This window comes from Sus scrofa, chromosome 1 (assembly GCF_000003025.6).
Source record: "Sus scrofa isolate TJ Tabasco breed Duroc chromosome 1, Sscrofa11.1, whole genome shotgun sequence".
In the NCBI taxonomy this organism is placed as follows: domain Eukaryota; kingdom Metazoa; phylum Chordata; class Mammalia; order Artiodactyla; family Suidae; genus Sus; species Sus scrofa.
The window spans coordinates 242,624,673-242,645,890 of NC_010443.5; the positions used below are offsets into that span (position 1 = coordinate 242,624,673).

General features: G+C 39.0%; 1 pseudogene; it reads right to left on the reverse strand.

Annotated features, from left to right (window-relative positions):
* On the reverse strand, positions 1,453 to 2,459 carry LOC100738298 (annotated as a pseudogene).

Consider the following 21,218-nt stretch of genomic DNA (forward strand, 5'->3'; position numbering starts at 1 on the left):
ACTCTCTCACACCTGTCAAGGTGACAAATGGGCAGAGTGACTGGTGGGATGGGGAGGCATGATGACTACCGTTACGGTCGCTGGATTCAAGATATTTTTGCTCTAGTGCTTCATAGCTGTTACTTAACTTCTCTGTGCCTTAGTTTTTCTTTTTATTTGTAAAATTAGAAAAACAGAAACCATATGGGAATAGTTTTTTTTTTTTTTTTAATGGCTACAGCTGTGTAGCATATGGAAGTTCCTGAGCCAGTGGTTGAACTGAAGTTGCAGCTGCAGGCGTACGCCACAGCTTGTGGCAATGCCAGATCCTTACCCCACTGAGTGAGGCCAGGGATTCAACCTGAATCCTCACAGTAGATTGAGACCTTAACATGCTGAGCCACAATGGGAACTATGACTAGGGTTATTTTTTAGGTGTAAATAAGATGGTTTCTTTAAAGGACATAATCCCATACCTGGCATATATTGAGCAGTTAATTTTAGTAATTATTATCTTGAGTGGCAGTGGCCTATGGCTCCTCCATTTTGATATTTGCTGCCTTAATTGAATTCAGTGATAGTGGTGATGCTTTCATTAAATGCAAAACAAAACTATATAATCTTACATGTAGTACAGCTTTAGAGCTCAGTAAATTTGGGATTGAATATTAGTTGTGTCCCTCACATTTACAAGTTGTGTGAACTTGGACAAGTTATCTAACTTGTGTGAACCTGTTTCCTCAATGGTAAATAGGATTAGAGTAACTAGGATAAATGATGGCTGCTGTCATCATTGCCATTAACTCTGAGTTACTCAAGCACTTGGCAGTTCATTGTCCTCAGGAGACTGATTTAAGTGTTCCTGAATCTTTCTAAACCTCATTTCAGTGAGTTCACTGAGAAGATTTCTTGACTTTGCCAACAGAAATGAGTGAATGCCCAGAGCTCAGGGCCAGCTAGAGTTCCAGGATCCATCCCAGTCAAGGAGTGAATAGGAATAACTGACAACTGTAAGGTGTGGAATGGAAAGGAACTAGATTCTGAATCCAAGGCAATGATGAGCTCAGGTGGAGAAAAGCTTCAAAGTGTCAAGAACAAGGTAGGAGTGAAGAGAGAAAGCAGTGCATTGAAGCAAAGGTTTGGAAACAGTGAGTAGGCAAAAGCAGACTGAGTATGTCCCAGAGGCAATGCCTGGAAATCTCCCAGGCAACTCTCCAGCATGGGAGGAGCCTTTCAGGAAACTGCTAGATTCAGCTCAGATTCAGCTCTTACTAGATAAAGAAATAGTTAGGGGAATCATGGCAGTTTGGACAATGCCAAGTGGTGTGATGGTTATCATTATTCTTACTTTTTTTTTTTTTTTTGCCTTTTCTTCCACTTTATTTCATATTCCCACCACAATAATGACTCCCTTAATTTAAACTAAAAACCGTAGTAGGTCCTTGAAAGGGTGTCAGTGAAGGAATGAAAATGTTAAAGACTAAGGCACAGGTGGGGGTGGGGAATCATTGAATCGTCTTGTTTGGGCTCTTGAAGTTGCTGGTGGCTTGGAGCTGCATTTGGTAGGCCAGTTTCTGGATCTTGAAACCTTAGAGCTGGGGCACAAACTGATTGGTGGGCCATTTGGGCCAATACTTGGGGTCCACCATGAATATTATGTGAGGGGAATATTATGTGAGGGGAATCTGTGTGGTGGTGCCTTGATGACTTGGGCATGTACATGTCCATGCACTTGGGGCAGTAGAGCTTCACCATGGCCTCACCTGGACTCTGTGAAAGGCCAATGGGAAGCATTGGCTAATTCTCACATTACACCCGGGGACAATAGCCAAATTCTTCCTGCTGGTATTTTTACAACATCTGGGTGATGCCACAGTTGGGAGGCTGCAGCAGGTGTGGATCTATCCATAGAGCATTTTAGCTTTCTGCTCAATCAGGTCTCTGATTGGGGTTGTCTTTCAGCTTCTCATCAGGTTCCAGGTCATGTCTAGAGCTTGTTGATAGTGAGGCACCTGCTTGTTGAGTCCAGAGAGATTGAATTTGTCCTGGATGTCACTTTCATCCCTTCACAGAATTCATTACCACAGAGCCCACAGAACCAGGAAATCCAGGACACCTCCTCTGAGCTGCTCATTGCCACATCTGTAGCTGGACAGGGACTGGGACCTGTGGTGGCAGGGTGGTGGGAGGTGGTTTCTGCTTCCAAGGAACCTAGGCAATGGCTACAACTCAGGTTGCAGACCTGACCACGGCAGACCTGACCTCATTATTTTTACTTTCCATATTATACTGTGAACTCCTTGAGACCAAGTCCTGTGTCTAATCCCATTTTGAATCCCTGAATTGCTAGATGTCAGAGAGTAGATGTTTAATATGAGTTGGTTCAAAGATAGCAAATGTCAGCCTTGTGTATCCCACTGCCTTCAATGTCTAAGCCACTTTTTAAATATCTAGGGCTTCTTAAGCTTGATTATGGATTTTGAGAAAGTTCTTCATATTTTAATCAGTCTTTGTAATAAGAATTCAAATTTATTTTATGTATCTAGAATAATTATTAGGTCAGGATATATTTTCTACTTAGTAATAGTGTGTATCTTGTACAGCAGGGAAATCTAGACACATTTTGGAAGCGTCAGTGTTTTCCATAACTTTTTTCTTTTTTTTTGGTCTTTTTTTCAGGGCCACATCGACAGCATAGGGAGGTTCCCAGGCCAGGGGTCAAATTGAAGCTGTAGCTGCTGGCCTACACCACAGCCACAGCAACGTGGGATCCAAGCTGAGTCTGAGACCTACACCACAGCTCATGGCAATGCTGGATCCTTAATCCACCGAACAAAGCCAGGGACGCCAGTCAGATTCATTTCCATGAGCCAAGATGGGAACTCCTCCATAAATTTTTTGTTTTGCAAAAGATTTTAAAGATCTTGAAAATAAAAATGGGAAAGTAATTTTTCCTTCTCCAGATAAATTCTCTACTATTACTTTGATGTGAACTTTAGAAAGTTAAAACTGGGTCCCAAAAAAGAAATATAATCTTAGCCTGCAGTGACCATGTTCAAGGATTTATTGTGTGTCAGCTGATGTGCGTTGGAGAAGCATGTTTTTGAGATACCACTGATGGGAAATGTGTGTTACTTAAAAGGAAAGGAAATTAGAAGACATTTCTTACAAATCTCATCATTGTCTCTTAATTTTCGAAGAAAGTAGTCACAGGATAATTTAGGAATATTTACATAAAATTTTAAAGAACTGTATTATATTACAATACCCTTTTCAAACATCAACATACTTCACAACCTGCAATTTCCTTAATCAGAGAAGATTTCTTTTTCATCCTCTGTGTTGGGGGCAGCACTTGATACAGAGGTTTAACTCTTGATAAAGCAGACACTTGAAGGCAGAATCTGATTAGAAAGCTGTCTGCTTTTTGATTCTGAAGGTGGGATGTGCTGGGGCCTTTGGAATATGGCTGAGGAGGGAGCGTGTCCTGGACTTTCCAATGTATCTTCAGAACGGAAAGAACTATTACTGGTGATATTTGCTGGAACAGAGATGGTTAAAATCACTTTCTATTAAATTCTGATTTGGGAGGAATCGCATCTTACTCTTTTTGTCTTATATATATATATTTTTAGCTCTCCTCTATTTTAAAGTGTCACCATTGTCCTTACACGCATTAAAATTAGAATCTGTTGTTTGCTGAATTTCTACAATAGTTTTCCCTCAACTTTAGTTCTGCTTTTCTCTGCCTTTGACTATACTAATAATTATTTAAAAATGGCAATTGTCACTTACTATGTATTTTCCCAGCATGGCGTTAGGTGACACATATATATTCACTGTCAAAATCACCTCTCTCATAGTCATTCTAAATATAAAACATTACCAACTACACTGAAACTACAAAGACTGAGTCCTTGTTTTTGAGTCAGGAACTTTACGTTTTTTAAGGCCTTTCCCCCTTGTGTTTTCTGCCTTTCAGTGGTAGTTGCTAAAGAGCCCTGATAATGCTACAGCCGGTTCTGCAAGCCTTTGGTGGTTCTTGTCACCTCCAGTTTTCCTTCTACTGGAATTCTCAAGGAGCAGAGTATTTCTTCGGAGCTTACTCCGCCTTGGATTCTACTGTTCTTTCTCCTTTTGATATTATTGGCATAATTTTGTGTTTGTCGTTTCAAGTTACAGTTGAAGGAAAAAGTCATCATCATTTTCGGAATACCCAAACTTCTTTCTCTCTCCAAGCAGGTGATTTTTATCTTTACATTAATGTCAACTTTTCATCTGTAGTTATTAAATAAGAATATTAATAGTTATAGGCAAATTTAATTGCATATCTTAGAAAAGGAATCCACATATTATATACATATATATAATACCACATTTACATATATGTGGTATATATGTAAATGCATTGAAAAATGTCTGGAATTCTATTTAAGAAGATCTTAAGAGTGATAGTGTATATAAATATAAAACCACACTCATATCATCTTTGTATAACTGAACCATGAAACACACTCTTTGAATGCTCTGCAGGAGGGCTCCTGTGCAGTTTAACCAGCCCTTACTCTGGGAAGAATGTAAACGCTGTAAATCCTGTGTATCTCCTTAGCCTCACCACAATCCCAAATGCCCATTTCTACAACCTTCCAACATAATTCCATGTAATAGAGGAAGAAAAGATCGTAGGACTTTGAGCCGAGAACAGAGAGTGTAAGGTACTGTTCTTTAAGAAATGTCCCTTGAGATGTAAAAAATCTGAGACTACATTTATTATTATTTAGTCAAAACTGAAATTTTAAATATCATTTAAAGATGAACAATAAATTGATTGTGTCCTTTTAATGGATCAGATAGCTTGGGGACAAAAGTATGGGAACTTTCCATGCATACATTTTCAAATATCTTGAATTTTGATTTATGTGAATATATTATCTAATGATAATAAAAAATTTAAAAATACTTCCAGAATCTTTTCTCCAGTAATATTTTACATTCTCTTGCCAAAAATTACTGTGCGCTGTGCTGTGGGGTGGGGACCCTGAAAACTGAGTCTGTTAGAACAAAATTTTTAAAACAGTCCTGTATTTCTACTGAATTTTTGAGGGATGCCCCATACAATTTTATTGAAAAAATAGAAGAGATTAAATGACTCAATAAAAAGAAGGAAACTTGTGAAAGATTGTCCAAGAGGTCTTCCCTCTGGGCCTAGATTTTTTTTATAACTGAGTTTTAACCAGCCTTTTAAATAGGCTTTTCCTATGCTAGTTAAACGGTTTCTGTTTATGGAAAAATGTATTCTTCAGTCTATTTTAAAGGGTACCTCTAACATCAAAACCTGATGAAGACAGTATAAAAAAAGAAAAAAATCTGCCAATCCTCCCCCTCCTTTTTTCAACAGCAAAAGTTTTTCATAGCCTCATTGTCCTAATCTATGCTTGCCCACTATTGGGAATGAAATTCAGAAGGGTCTATCAAAGAAGCTGTGTGTTCCTGTCTGTATTTTTTTCTAGGTGAAGTTTTAGATGCAGATAGGAAGGAAGAACAAGGAGAGGGTAGATTATCAGCTCTAGCCAAAGATGAGAATTCCATTTTTTTTTTTAAACCACCGTTACAAACTAGATTCTCATGGAAATCTTCCCTTCAGAACACACATGCATGTACACACATGCCATACAGACATCACAACACACACAAAACCCATTTCTCTATTTGCTTTATTTATTTCTACTTGTACGCATCTCTGTAGTGGTCTTCGGTAGTGGGCCCGTGGTTGCTAGCCCACAAAATGTTCCGGGGGTGCATTTCCTACCAAGTCGTCAGCGTCTCCTCCTATCCTTAGACTCTTGCCCTTGCATCTAGGAGTTTCTCTCATTTGCTTTCCAGGTATGCCACTTCTCAGTAGCTCAGCTCACGGCAAGTTTCAATACGTTTCATTAATCTGGTCCATTTAGTACTATTCCCTCAAGGACAATCTCCAATGTCTTAGGTGTACAACCTTTTCTGTACATTTTCTTGGGAATTTGGGGAAAGGCAGCCCTCGCTACCATCTTATCTGGAAGTGTCTTTATAGCCCTTAGTTAAATAATGTACCTGTATGTTTTACTAAAACTGATTCTTGCATCTTCTGTCTGAAGCATCCCTCTCATCAGGAAATGAGAAAAAGAGGGCACATGTTTTATGTTTTCATAGTACTTTTTATTGTGAAAGCAATTTGATTTTACTTTGAGTGGAATTTCCTTTTTATAAAATTGAAAATCAAGAAAAAAAATGTTCTCTATTTCTCTCTCATGTGCCTTAAGTAATGCTGTTATCCTTATTATCTGTCTTCCTCTTGCATTCCATGCAGAACAATTAACTGTCTCTGTACATTTATTCTTGCTCCTGTATAAAGAATTAGCAACCATTCCCATGCATTTCTGGAATTCTATTTCTTATCTTTTATGCCACACTACTCTCTCATAACCAGTTCTAGCTGCAAATCTATTTCAAATGATTTTACGGGCAATTTATTCTTTTCTTTCCAAAGTCTAAGAATGATTTTTTTTTTCTTTCCTGTTACCATGACGTGACAAGTGTTTCAATTTATAATTTTCCGGGAATTCCTTTAATGTCCAAAGCATCTGATAAGATACACATGGGATCACAAGCTTCCACTTGCTTCGGTACATTTTCAATTATAGATAGTGAAGCGCTCAGACCTCCTGAGCTCCCGGAACATATATAACCTCCCATAACTGCTGCAGACCTCCAGCTGCTTCCATCATCGCTCAAACTGGGGGTGTCAGGTGGATCAGTGTGGGAGATAGTCCACGTGGGATTTTAAACTGTGTTTGTTTAGAATTACAGATTAATGCTTGCCACCATTGTCTCTCGAATACATTCAGAAAGAATAATAAAAGCTGTAGCAGCCTGGTTTATTTTCCCGTCCACCCTGACATAACTACTGGAGAGGAAACATCTTGGTGAAGTGGAAATATTACACACTCGGAGTCGACAGAACTGGACTGAATGCAGTTTTACCGCTTATTATGTGCATGCGTTCAGTCAAGGCACTTGACTTTTCTGAGCCTCAGTAAAATGGGATTGATATTAGACACTTCCTCAGAGCCAGGATGCTTCTGAAGATTGATAAAGGTAACGATGGAGTTTATAAATGAGAGTTTTTGAAATAGGGTGAAGTGTTGCAATGCTCTGACTTGTGTCAAAGTTTATGTACTCAAGATCTGCAGGCCTGGGTTTTAAAGGCTGGGGGGGAGGGCAGCTCCTCCCCCACCCCCACCCCTGTTCTCCAGTTCCCACTCCTGTAAGTCCCTGTCATTGTTCTCTCTATCGGGTCTCTGGCTCATGCTTGAGGATGGTTTCTCCTGAAACAGAAAACACACTGGAGTGCCCAGGTTGAGGCCAGGGCTGGGCTCGCCCTCAGCACTGCTCCACTTGGGGCATATTAATTTTCACATGAAGGGATCCAGTGGACAGTTAGATTTAGAAAATGGGAGCTCAGTAAGCTTAAAAGTTAGGGGAGAGGACTAGCAACAAGGAAAAAATTCCAAATAGAAGATAAGCCTTTTGCATTAGTATACTTATGATAGTATTCCTTACAAAAAAAGAAAAAAATAGAGGCCACTGAAGCATCCAATATTAGAGGATGTACACTGAAAAAAAAAAAAACCTTAAAAAAATAAATCACTTGGTGAGATACACAATTTTAATGGTTATATTTATGGATATTTTAGGCAAGTCAGAAAATATCCATGTTGTAGTGCTTAATGAAGCAAAATGAAAAAACCGAATATGCAATTTGATTTCAGTTACATTAAAAAATTGTAAAAAAAATAGTTCAGATTAAATATACCAATATGTTAATAGTGATTGTCTCTGGGTTGTGAGTTTAGGGTGATTTCAATTTTGTGAGTAATATTCTATAATTTTAAGTCTCTAATCATGACCATATTTTGTAGGCAGAAAAGGTGGCTTTTGCTAGAAGACTGGCTGTGGTTTTCTGAGGGGCATTATCTTAGAGTTGGCTACGGCCCAGGGTCAGCCCTCAGGCTGTCACCTTCCAGTGTTATCACAAGGTCACTTGCCTAGCCTAGAGTCCAGCAAATGAAGGTGGCAAGCCTGGAGAGATATTTTATCATGGCTAAGGGGGGAAGCAATAAATCACCTCTGCCCACAGCAGAAATCACCAGCGAGAGGAAAGCTTGAGCTCCTCAGCCCTAACAGTGCTGCACAGAACACAGACAGCTTCTGGCTCTTGAAATTTCCCTTTCTGTGCATTACGCTGACCCTCCTCTTCATATGTAATTCATTATGTTTCTGCTCACTCAATAGTAACATAGTCCAGGTCTGCTTCCCATGTTTACTCCCAAGTCACATCTGTTTCTTTCACAGACATTCCTCTGGCTTACTTCCATCATCGATTATTCATATCCATTGTGTGTGAATTTTATTTCTAAATTGTTGAAAAACCCTTTAACGTCATCCTAATGTACTAATGATGACACATGTTCATTTCCACAACTGGAAAATGTAACCTTTTGAAAAGGTACAGAGACTGGCTTGTTTGTTTTCTAAACCCTCCCATGAATACACCTAGTTGTATGTTTTTCAACACATTCTGGAGGGCAATATCATTGTCTTTGGCAAAAACATTCTTGAGTTTATGCCTCTAGCTTGGTTACCTGCCAAATTCTCCAAATTCAAAAATGATTTTTGACAGTTTCCAAATTACTCATCGACTCTCAGAGGGCATAGAAGCTGTCCTGAAAAATCTGCATGAGACTCTAGAGGCAAGATCCATAGAGGAGACCAAGAGATTATTTGTACTGGATTGTGACAGTTTCCCTGAAGCAAGTGTCCTTTTGGAAGAGTAAGACAGTCGGTATCCACAAGCCCCAGAATATCAGCCAAAATATCAGTTGGTAACTTAGAGGTAAATCTCATTATACTCAGGCCTTGACATAAACCCAGCTTCAGGAGAAACTAAAGTCGCTAGAAGACTCCTGGGTTGACGTCTCTTGTACAGCAAATGAAATTCTTTTATGGCCTGTGAGAAGGTCTTTTATCATCCTTAATCCCATTGTTCCAAGAAACTTAAATAAAAAAAAGAAGACTGGGTCTTGATGAGTATCATTTGATGATGACGTACCGTATTCCAGATAAGATAAAATAAGAGAGATATTTATCAAATATATAATATTTTAGTTTTCATAGTAACCATCAAAATATATTAATACCCATATTTTACAGAAGATGAGTCTAAGGCTCATAGAGATCGACAGTTTGTCAATAGTTAATTTTGGAAAATGGTTGTGCTAAAATTTGAATCCAGTTTTCCACAGCCCAAGCTTGTTCTTCCTCCCCATAAAGCAGAGTTCTCATCAGATTCATTCTTACTCTTTGGGAAAGGGCTTTATTTTCCATTTTGGGAATCTGGGAATTAGTGTATCACACGAAGGAAGATTTTCAGAAGAAAGTTGGTCTCTCTGGTTCTGTGGGGAGTTACAGACCTGTAGTGGAGAGATAGTCCTAAGTTAATAGGGTGACCTTTATGAAGTGCTTGAAAAGCAAGGATATGCTCTTTCCAAGCACAGATTTCTACTTGACACTTTAAGAAGGATGCAAACAACAACAAGAATAGCTTACATTTATTGAGGGTTTTCTGTGCACCAGGCTCTGTGCCTACACCTGCACATAGAGTGGTGTTAAAATGTGGGCTTTCCTCAGCCAGAAGTATGCCTTCCCAAGGGATGGAGTATCAAATGTGTCTCTTGAGGGGAGGACTAAGAGGTATGCTTAATTTTGGAAAACAGCACTGTAAATATTTTATATATATATATATATAAATATATTTTTTGCATAAGTATATTTATATATAACTGGGGACTGGGGCATATGCCTCTCTCATGGCAATGTTGAGGAATCACTAACAGCTTCTCCAGGAACATTTAACTGCTCTGCTCGGCTAGTTATGCTCTGAGAAGTGAATGAGAGCTGTTGGAAACAGAGAACAAATTAGATTCAGTCCACTTGTAGCAATAAACACAATGCATCTGGCAATATGTGTGCGTAATGCATGGAAATGTAAGTTATGAATTAGAAATTGATGCAGAAGTAGGGTATGAAGGCGAAAATTTCTTTTTGTTTTTGTGGGTCATTTTTCTGGTGTGAGCTAAGGATAGTGTTTCCCCAAAGCATCATGGTTTCCATCCATTTCTTTTTCATATTTGCAGCTTTCAGCCTTGATACATATATATGTATACATGTGGGCCATATAAATAGGCATGACTCTCTTAGATAAGTAGTAATGATTTCTCACTTTTCTGTCATACTAGATTGAGCAGTGAGGAATCTCTTCTTTTAAGGGACTTCACTCCCATAAGGGTTTCCTTGTTTTTTTCTGGGATGTAATTCTTCTGCATAGTCTACATTTTCTGTTCTCTGTGGACATGACACTGCTTTCTTCCTCAGGCAAACATCATATTGATTGTACTCAGGGTTTGACTTAACCAGGGAGGCCAAGTTAGCCCCTGGGAGTGTGAAATCAGTGTATTCACAGTTGTTGTGTCCCACTGTGACTCTATTAGGCTACCCCTTTAGAGTCCAGATTTAAATAAATCTATGATTCTGGGTAAATCATGCTAGTGAGAAGAGAGTTACTATATGCATTGTCCAGAAACAGTGGCCTATTGGTTCCAATATTATAAAATACAATGGTTTTCCAAGTAATTTTTATAACTTCAGTGACTTTTTTTTATAGTTTTGTAAGTGGTACAAAGTACTTTGTGCACACATGATATTGTTTAATCTTTTATACCACATGAATTAGGTATTGTTATGCTCACTTTTCTAGTGAGAATTTTTTTGCTTTTATTTTTTTAGGGCCACACTTGCTGCATATGTAAGTTCCCAGGCTAGGGATCAAATCAGAGCTACAGCTGCCACACTATACCACAGCCACAGCAGCAGGGGATCTGAGTTGGGTCTGCAACCTACACCACAGCTCATGGCAATGCTGGATTCCTGACCCATTGATTGAGGCCAGGGTTTCCACTGTGCTACAACAGGAACTCCCCCCCCACACACACACACTTTTTTTCTAGTGAGAAAATTTAAACTCAGGAAAGGTGATAATTTATTTGTGATCACAGAACCATTAAGAGGCAGAGCCAGAAGTAGAACTTGCTTCTTATCCCCCCAGATCTTGTGCTTTTCTGGCTCTTTTGCAAAAAGGCTTTAAATTCAAATAGACCTGCTGATTTTGTCCAGGACAATTTTGAATTAGGCAATAAAATAATAAATTAGTAATTGTAATATGAATAGTGCCATGGAGAGAAAAAAGCTGGTTTGATTGATATTCTGTGAGGTTAGCCATTGTTATAAGTCCCTGAGGGAACATCTACCAACAGGCTTTGGGAATAGAAAATACCTAGCCTAGGGCCTCAAGAAAACATGCAAAGGTTTGACCTTATAGACTTTATTAGAGACTTCTGCTTGGTTTCTTTGAATGCAGCTAAATGGGTGGTGGGAGGGCCAATAAATAGGGTTACTTTGACCCCTACCCCACGTTTGTCTTCATTGAACTCTGACAGTGTGCCAGGCCTTGTGCCAGCTGTTGGGAATAAGGCCACAAAGAGAACTAGTCCTTCTGCTTCTGGATTTTCTTTCCCTTTTCCTCAATCTGGTTTATTTTCCACAAACTCCACAGAGATCCAGAGCAATCTTGTTAAAATGTTATCCTGACCATGTCCTGCCAGTGTCACCTGGCTGTACAGAGACAAGGGATCACATCTATCTTTTTACCATTATGTCCTCATTGTGCTTGTGATCAATCAAGTGCAAGGCCCTTCACAACTTGGCTTTGGCCTTCTTCCAGCCCTATATCCCTTTCCTCACCTTTCACCCTTCACCCCGGCCTCACTGACCTGCTGTAGGCAACCAAGGAAGGCACCAGGTTCTCTCTCTTCTCAGAGAGAAGTGCTATTCCCTTTGCTTTCAGGCCTCAGCCTCCCTGCCCTTCCCTCTTCTCCTCCAGGTAATTTCTATGAATCCTTCTGCCTCAGTTCAGACCTCAATCCCACTGGAAAACTTCTCAAAACTACCCCAGTACTCTCCTATTTCATGCTGCATTTACCCCATCATGGTGAGTACCACATGGTCATTAATTGACTGTTTCCTTGACAGTATGCCTCCTGAAACAGTAACTAGAATGTATCAGGCATTCAGATATTCTTTTTTTATAATGATTTTTTCCATTATAGCCAGTTTACACTGTTCTGTCAATTCTCCACTGTACAGCAAGGTAAGAAAACCATTGACTATTTGAGTGAATAAATGAGGCAATATTGGAAGTTTGTTAGGAATTTTGTTTTCTCTGTATCTCCAGCACCTGTTATAGTGCATGGCCCATTATAAGTATACACTTAATATTTTCAAATAAATGCATTCATTTATGAATGCGAGACAAGGCTTACACATGTACACGTACCCACATACACTGTACACGTACCCACATACACTGTACACGTACACACATACACATGTACAGGTACACGCATACACACATGTAGGTATATCAGGGCGGTTCAACCCAAGGCCACTCTCACTTGGTTAATTGACATGGTCTATTGAGTGCCCACTGAGGACATATTCTGCATGGTATTTGGTGCTTAGGGAGTTGTAATGACCAAGTGTTCTCATTTAGGGAAAGTGGCTACCACAGTCATGTATTTAAAAAATATCTGTGGGAGTTCTCATTGTGACTCAGTGGGTTATGGACCTGACTAAAATCCATGAGGATGCAGGTTTGATTGCATAAGGATCTGGTGTTGCCATGAGTTGTGGTGTAGATCACAGATGTGGCTCAGATCCTGCATTGCTGTGGCTGTGGTGTAGGCCAGCAGTTGCAGCTCTGATTCAACCCCTAGCCTGGGACCTCCCGTATGCTGCAGGTGTGGCCCTAAAAAGCGAAATACATACATACATACATACATAGATACAGGTCTGTGATGTTCTTGGTAAATACACTTAAGTGGCCCCTTTTTGTCCCCAGGATGAAATGCAACCTATTTAGCATTGTTCACCATTCTAAATCCTGTGCTGTCCCTCTAATATATCTTTCCATTCTCCATTCACCACTCCTTCTGGAACAACCACGTGGAACCGTCTGTGATTCTCCAAGTTTATTCTGCTCCACTGACCCTGAATGTTCAATTGATCTTCCCTGTTTCTGAAATGTCTCCTTTCAGTTCTCGACTTAGCGAACTCTTTCTCATTCTTCAAACTCATTTAAAATATTTTTTCTGTGAACACTGCTCTGGCCTTTTCAAGCAGTTTGCCACTTTATCTTCCTTGCACTTAGAACAGTTTGTATAGACCTCCATAATAAAACCTCCCAATGAGAATAATAATTGTTGACACATAAGTCTTCATGACTGGATGGTGAGTGTCTTGAAGTCAAGGAATATTTCCTATTTGTCTTAGAGATACTTAGCCCTCTCCATACTGATAGGCATACAATAAATGTTGATGCGATAATAAATGAGCAGAAGCTGATTTCTTGGTTTCACCCTGTCTTAGTCAGCTCAGGCTACTATAACTAAGTATCAGGGACTGGCTTTAACAACAGACATTTATTTCTAATATTTCTGGAGGCTTGAGGACCGAGATCAAGGTGTCGGCAGATTTGGCTCCTGCTGAGGACCCTCTTCCTGGCTTGCACAGCCATCTTCTTGCTGTGTCCTTACCAGTGAAGAGAGGAAGCCCTGAGGTATAAGGGCACTACGCCTTCCTATTCTTATAAGGGTACTGATCCCACTATGAGGGTTCTGTGCTGGTGATCTCAGCTAAACCTGTTTGCCTCCCAAAGGCCCCACCTCCTAACACCGCACTGGGGATTAGGGCTCCAACATATGAGTTTTGGGAGGACAGAAACATTTGGTTCTTCACCTATCATATGTATTGTCATGTCGTAATTGAATTTATAATATTTCAATGAAAAGGTCTTACTCTTTTATTTTTTTTAGTTCAAGTTTGAAACACTGCATGGAATTCTAATAATTCCTCAGCAGTGTGTATCATAACAATAAGTTGCCAATTTTTGTTATGGTATAAATTGGCATGTGCTTGAATCACAAGCTTTAAAGCTCTGCAATTTTACAGTATGCAAAATTTAGGTGACCTAGTACACCATCTATAGAATTACATATCAGTCCAATTACCAAAAATGTAAAAGTATAGTATAATTTCTAAGGGAAGCATTTCTCAGAAGGGGAAGGTTTCAGCCAGCATCCCTGTTCTTTGATAAGTTCTAAGATCTTCAGCATATAGGGCTGTATATTATTTTCAGAGTGTTCATAAACATAATTTGCATCACAGTCCTTATTTTTATGTTTGTATTTCCATTATCTATGTTCTTCTTTCCTTAACCAGAATCCTACCCTAATGACTAATGCTACCACAGAGGCAGAAAAGAGAAGCAGTGAAGGGCCACTATACACTTTTCAGCTATAAAATTTTCACTGAGAGAGTTAAATGCTCAACACAGAAGTAATTGAAAGCTTAAAATTGAACAGAAAAAAAATTAGTGCTAAAGTGAATTTTTATTTCCAAAAAATATATAAATTATTTAGGCTAAAATGTTTGGGAGAGAAATATTCTAGGTTGCAAATTTAAGAATGCATTTAATGGGAAAAATTGAACAGCTAAATGTATAGTCTGAATAAGGTGTAAATGTTTTACATATGAATTGAAAAGCAAATAGTTTTGATAATGTTTAATATTCATTCTGTAATTAAAATTAATAAAGAAATATATCGTTTATAAAATACATTTAATTAATAGTGTTTAAAAATTAAGTAGAGTTTAGTGGCAGAATGTCATAATAATTGTAATTGTGAGTGGGACCTAGAATATGAAAAGGAATATATTTACTGGACATGAACCTATATTAATTTTTTTTTTAATTTAGGTCCACCTGTGGCATTTAGAAGTTTCCAGGCTAGGGGTCGAATTGGAGCTACAGCTGCTGGCCTACACCACAGCCACAGCAACACCAGATCCAAGCTGCGTCTGGATTGTCATCCCTCTGAGCAAGGCCAGGAATAGAATGCACATCCTCATGAGTACTAGTTGGGTTTGTTTCTACTGAGCCACAGTGGGAACGCTGAACTTATATTAATTTTGAGGTGCCTGAACAGTACTAATGTTTTCCTATATAACAAGTGCCCTGTATTCTAAATTAATAATTTGAAAAAAATCACTTCTCAGCCTTAAACATGTGAGAAATTTCAAATTTAGCAAATTTGGATCATTAGCACTTTTGGGTATTTATTTAAATTTTTGAAAATTGTATTGGAGTATAAGTGACTTACAATGTTGTATTAATTTCAGGTGTATAGCAAAATGAATCAGTCATACATATACATATATATCCATTCTTTTTCAGATTCTTTTCCCATATAGGCTATCACAGAACACTGAATAAGTTTCCTCAAGCTATGTAGTAGGTCCTTGTTACTGATCGATTTTGTATATAGTAGTGTGTATATATGCCGATCCCAACCTCCAATGCAGACCTCCCCTCAGTGTTTCCCCTTGGGTTACTGTAAGATTGGTTTTGAAATCTTTGAGTCTGTTTCTTTTTTGGGAATAAGATCTTTTATATCATTTTTATTAGACTTTACATATTAGTGATCTCATATGATATTTGTTTTTGTCTGACTTCACTTAGTCTGATCATCTCTAGGTCCATCCACCTTGCTGCAAATGGCATTATTTCACTCTTTTTATGGCTAATATTCCATTTTACATATGTAACACATCTTCTTTATCCAATCCTCTGTTAATGGACATTTATGTTGCTTCCATGTCTTGGCTATTGTAAATAGTGCTACAGTGAAAATTGAGGTGCATGTATCCTTTTGAATTATAGTTTTCTTCAGATGGATGCCAAAGAGTGGTATTGCTGGATCATATGGTAGTCCCATATTTAGTTTTTTAAAGTACCTCCACACCATTCTCCATAGTAGTTGGACCAACCTACATTCATTCGCACCGGGAGTGTAGGATGGTTCCCTTTTCTCCGCACCCTCTTCAGCATTTATTGTTTGTAGATTTTTTAATTGTTATTTCCCTAATACAGTTTTTTTCTACTGTACAGCATGGTGACCCAGTTACACATACATGTATACAGTTTTTCTCCCAGTATCATGCTCCATCATAAGTGACTAGACATAGTTCTCAGCACTACACAGCAGGATCCCATTCTAATCCATTCCAAAAGCAACAGTTTGCATCCATTAACCCCAAGCTCCCAATCCACCCCACTCCCTCCCCCTCCCTCCAGGCAACCACAGGTCTATTTTCCAAGTCCATGATTTTCTTTTCTGTGGAAAGTTTCATTCGTGATGTATATTAGATTCCAGATATAAGTGATATCATATGGTATTTATCTTTCTCTTTCTGACTTACTTCACTCAGTATGAGAGTCCATGGCATTACATCATTCTTTTTTATTGCTGAGTAGTATTCCATGGTGTGTATATACCAAGTCTTCCTAATCCAGTCATCTGTTGATGGACATTTAGGTTGTTTCCATGTCTTGGCTATTGTGAATAGTGCTGCAATGAACATGCGGGTGCATGTGTCTTTTTCAAGGAAAATTTTGTCCAGATATATGCCCAAGAGGGGGATTTCTGGGTGATATGGTAGTTCAATGTATATTTTTTTAAGGTACCTCCATATTGTTCTCCATAGTGGTTGTACCAGCTTCCATTCCCACCAACAGTGCAGGGGGGTTCCCTCTTCTCCACAACCCCTCCAGCATTTGTTATTTGTGGACTTATTAATGATGGCCATTCTGACTGGTGTGAGGTGGTACCTCATAGTAGTTTTGATTTGCATTTCTCTAATAATCAGTGATGTTGAGCATTTTTTCATGTGATTGTTGACCATCTCTATATCTTTGGGGAAATGTCTATTCAGGTCTTTTTTTTTATTACTCAAATGAATTTATCACATCTTTATTTGTGTAATGATCATAACAATCTAATTTCACAGGATTTCCATCCCACAGCCCAAGCACATCCCCCAATCCCCCTCAACTGTCTCCTCCGGAGACCATAAGTTTTTCAATGTCTGGAGTCAGCATCTGTTCTGCCAAGAAGTTCAGTCTGTCCTTTTTTCAGATTCCACATGTCAGTGAAAGCATTTGATGTTGGTGTCTCATTGTATGGCTGACTTCATTTAGCATGATAGTTTCTAGGTCCATCCATGTTGCTAAAAATGCCGGTATTTCATTACTTTTAATGGCTGAGTAATATTCCATTGTGTATATGTACCACATCTTCTTGATCCACTCCTCTGTCGATGGACATTTAGGTTGTTTCCATGTCTTGGCTATTGTAAATAGTGCTGCCACGAACATTGGAGTACATGCGTCTTTGCGAGTTGTGGTTATCTCTGGGTAGATGCCCGGGGGTTGGGGGGGAATTGCTGGATCAAATGGTAGTTCTGTTTTTAGTTTTCTGAGGAATCTCCATACTGCTTTCCACAGTGGTTACAACAATTTACAATCCCACCAACAGTGTACTGGGGTTCCTTTTTCTTTACACCCTCTCCAGCACTTATTGTTTGTAGACTTTTTGGTGATGGCCACTCTGGCTGGTGTAAAGTGGTACCTCATAGTGGTTTTGATTTGCATTTCTCTAATGATGAGTGATGTTGAACATCTTTTCATGTGTTTTTTGGCCATCTCTATTCAGGTCTTTTGCTCATTTTTCCATAGGGTTGTTGGCCTTTTTGCTGTTGAGTTGTATAAGTTGCTTGTCTATTTTAGAGATTAAGCCCTTGTCCGTTGCATCATTTGAAACTATTTTCTCCCATTCTGTAAGTTGTCTTTTTGTTTTATTTTTGGTTTCCTTTGCTGTGCATAAGCTTGTCAGTTTGATTAGGTTCCATCTGTTTATTTTTGCTTTTATTTCTGCTGCTTTGGAAGACTGACCTGAGAAAACATTTGTAAGGTTGAGGTTACAGAATGTTCTGCCTATATTCTCCATGAGTTTGATGGTGTCTTGTCTTACATTTAAGTCTTTAAGCCATTTTGAGTTTATTTTTGTGGATGGTGTGAGGGTGTGTTCTAGTTTCATTGCTTTGCACGCAGCTGTCCAGGTTTCCCAGCAAATCTTGCTGAATAAACTGTCTTTTTCCCATTTTATGTTCTCGCCTCCTCTGTCAGAGATTAATTGACCATAAGTGTCTGGGTGTATTTCTGGGTTCTCTATTCTGTTCCATTGGTCAGTATGTGTGTTTTGATACCAGTACCACACAGTCTTGATGACTGTGGCTTTGTAATATTGCCTGAAGTCTGGGAGAGTTATGCCTCCTGCTTGGTTTGTAGACTTTTTGATGATGGCCATTCTGACTGGTGTGAGGCATATCTATCTCATTGCATTTTCTTTTTTTTTTTTTGTCTTTTGTCTTTTTAGGACCACACTCATGGCATATGGAGGTTCCCAGGCTATGGGTCTAATCGGAGCTATAGCTGCCTGCCTATGCCAGAGCCATAGCAACGCCAGATGTGAGCCATGTCTGTGACTTACACCACAGCTCACAGTGTTGCCACAGCTGCAACAATGCCAGATCCTTCACACCCTGGGCTGAGCCAGGTGTTGATCCCACGCTGCTGCAGAGACAACACTGCATCCTTAATCAGCTGCACCACAGTGGGAACTCCTCTTCTGACCATTTTTTTGATCCTGTTGTTTGTTTTTTGACATAAATTTCCATGAAATGTTTTTATATGTTGGAGATTAATTCCTTGTTGGTTGCTTTGTTTGCAAAGATTTTCTCCCATTCTGTGGGTTATGTTTTCATTTTTTTTTAAAGTTTAATTAGGTCCCATTTTTTGTTTTGTTTTTATTTTCATTATTCTGGGCGGTGGATCCAAAAATATTTTGCTTTGATTTATGTCAAAGAGTGTTATTCTTGTATTTTCTAATAAGAATTTTATAGTATCTGGCCTTACATGTAGGTCTTTAATACATTTGAGTTTATTGTCATGCATGGTGTAAGAGAATGTTCTAATTTCATTCTTTTACATGTAATTGTCCAGTTTTCTCAGCACCACTTATTGAAGAGGCTGTTTTTTCTCCATTGTGTATTCTTGTCTCCTTTGTCATAGATTAATTGACCATAGGTGTGTGTGGGTTTATTTCTGGGATTTCTTTCCTGTTCCATTGATCTGTATGTATGTTTTTGTTTCAGTACCATGCTATTTTGAATACTGTAGCTTTGTAGTAAAGTCTGAAGTTGGGGAGCCTGATTCCTCCAGCTCTGATTTTTTTTCTCAAGATTGCTTTGGGAGTTCCTGCCGTGGTTCAGTGGTTAACGAATCCAACTAGGAACCATGAGATTGTGGGGTGGATCCCTGGCCTTGCTCAGTGGGTTAAGGATCCAGTGCTGTTGTGAGCTGTGGTGTAGATGACAGATGCAGCTTGGATCCCGCATTGCTGTGGCTGTGGTATAGGCCAGCAGCTACAGCTCCAATTAGACCCCTAGCCTGGGAACCTCCATATGCCACATGTGTGGCCCTAGAAATTACAAAAAAAATTAATGATAAAAGATTGCTTTGGCTTTGGTTTTTTTTGTGTGTCTCCAAATAAATAAAAAAAATTGTTCTAGTTCTGTGAAAAATGCCATTGGTAGTTTGATAGGGATTGTGCTGAATCTATAGTTTGTCTTGGGTAGTATAGTCATTTTGACAGTGTTGATTCTTCCAATCCAAGAACATGGTATTTCTTTCCACCTGTTTATGTGTCATCTATTTCTTTAACAGTGGTGATGAATAAAAGGGGCTAAGTGGATACACTTGACTTGTTCCTAATCCTAGTGGAAATGCTTTCAGCTTTTCACCATTGAGAATGATGTTAACTGTGGGTTTGTCTTATGTGGCATTTATTATGTTAAGGTAGGGTTCCCTCTATGCCCACTTTCTGGAGGATTTTTGGATCATTAAGTTTAAAAAGTTTACATCTCACAGCCTAGTGAACGAATAAACATTCTAGGAGTTCCCGTCGTGGCACAGTGGTTAACGAATCCAACTAGGAACCATGAGGTTGCGGGTTCGGTCCCTGGCCTTGCTCAGTGGGTTAACGATCCGGCGTTGCCGTGAGCTGTGGTGTAGGTTGCAGACACGACTCGAATCCCGCGTTGCTGTGGCTCTGGCGTAGGCCAGTGGCTACAGCTCTGATTCGACCCCTAGCCTGGGAACCTCCATATGCCGCGGGAGCGGCCCAAGAAATGGCAAAGAGACAAAAAAAAAAAAAAAAAAGAAAAAAAATTTCTAGATAAATAGATCAATGGAACAGAATAGAGAGGCCAGAAATAGGTCCACATAAATATAGCCAACTGATCCTTGGCAATCCCAATCCTTTGCCAAGATAGTTTTTCAACAATCAGTGCGAGAACATCTGCGCAAACACACACACACACGCACGAATGTAGATACAGACCTTACAGTCTTCACAAAAACTAACTCGAAAATGGATCTCAGACCGAAAGGTAAAATGCAAAACTATAAAACCCCCAGAGGATAAGATAGGAGAAAACCTAGATGACCTTGGCTATGGTGATGACTTTTCTGATACAACACCAAAAGCATGACCTGTGAGAAATAATTGATAAATTAGCTAGACCTCATTAAAATGAAAAACTTCTGCTCTGTGAAAGACAATGCCAAGAAAATGAGAAGACAAGCCACAGACTGGGAGAAAATATTTGCAAAAGACATGTCTGATAAAGGACTGCTATCTAAAATGTACAAAGAACTTTTAAAGCTTCATAATAAGAAAACAAATAACCCAACTAAAAAAAACGGCCAGAGACCTTGACAGACACCAAAGAAGATATATAGATGGCAAATGAACATATGAAAAGATTCTCCCACATTATATATCATCAGGGTAATGCAAATTTAAAGGAGATACCACTACACTCCCATTAGAATGACAAAAATCAGGAACACTGATCAAATACTGGTAAAATTGTGGAGCAGTAGAAACTCATGCATTCCTTGGTGAGAATGGAAAATGATGCAGCCTCTTTGGAAGACCGTTGAGTGGTTTCTAACATAACTGAACATATTCTTTCCATATAATCCAGCAATTGTGCCCCTTTGTTTTTATCTCAAGGAGTTGAAATTTTATGTCTACAAAGAAACCTGCACATGGATGTTTATAGAC